This window comes from Nanorana parkeri, unplaced genomic scaffold (genome assembly GCF_000935625.1).
Source record: "Nanorana parkeri isolate BGI_ZX_2015 unplaced genomic scaffold, ASM93562v1 scaffold474, whole genome shotgun sequence".
NCBI classification, from domain to species: domain Eukaryota; kingdom Metazoa; phylum Chordata; class Amphibia; order Anura; family Dicroglossidae; genus Nanorana; species Nanorana parkeri.
In genome coordinates this window covers 658,223-659,005 of record NW_017306742.1, presented here as the reverse complement: position 1 = coordinate 659,005, position 783 = coordinate 658,223, and positions in this window count along the sequence as shown.

Genomic DNA, 783 nt, shown 5'->3' with positions numbered 1-783 from the left:
GGGGGGGGAGGGGTGGCATATAAACAAACGCAGGCTCTGCCTTCTGATGAACAATGTTCCCTTTCTCTTTCAGTTCAAGTCTCCCCTACTGGGGAGATTTCCACTTACTTCCTGTCCTGGACACATGACAGGAAGTGAGCGGATATCTCCCCTAAGTCACCTTTGACAACAGAACGGGTCATGTCTCATTTGGAAGCTTACTCTTCTATTCCTGTCCTGGTGACACAACCGAAACATTTTGGATGTCGTTCCTGGTGACAAATCCCGGGCATCCCTCCAACCCTTCCCAACTTGATTCATAACTACAAAGAAAATGTTTGGCGGGAGATCGACTTGAAGGCCAGATTTGTCCCTGAGGAGCGTGGTGAAGGAACAGGCGCTCATCCCCGGGGCAGTTCTAGAATAACACCCCTATAGAAGCCAAGCAATGCTCGAGACCTGGAGCCACGCATAGCGGAAGGTATACGGTAGGGATGCATAGATACCAGTTTTTCGGTACCGAGTACCGGTACTCACCGATAGCGGTTCTGTGCTCCCCGAATATCAAGAACCCGGGAGGCGGATCATGGCCCGGCGTCCTGATTGCCTGGGATGCCCTCGTTCTATCGAAACAACCGGCTTCACTTTCTGAGGCTGCCTGGCTTCCTGACCAATCAGGATGCCGGGTGGCGGGTCATAACACGGCTTCTTGATTGGCTAGGGAGCCGGCTTCACTTGTTGATAGGTAGCTTGGCTAGGAATCTGGGTGGCACCTCATAACCCGCTGCCCGGGTTCCTGATTCC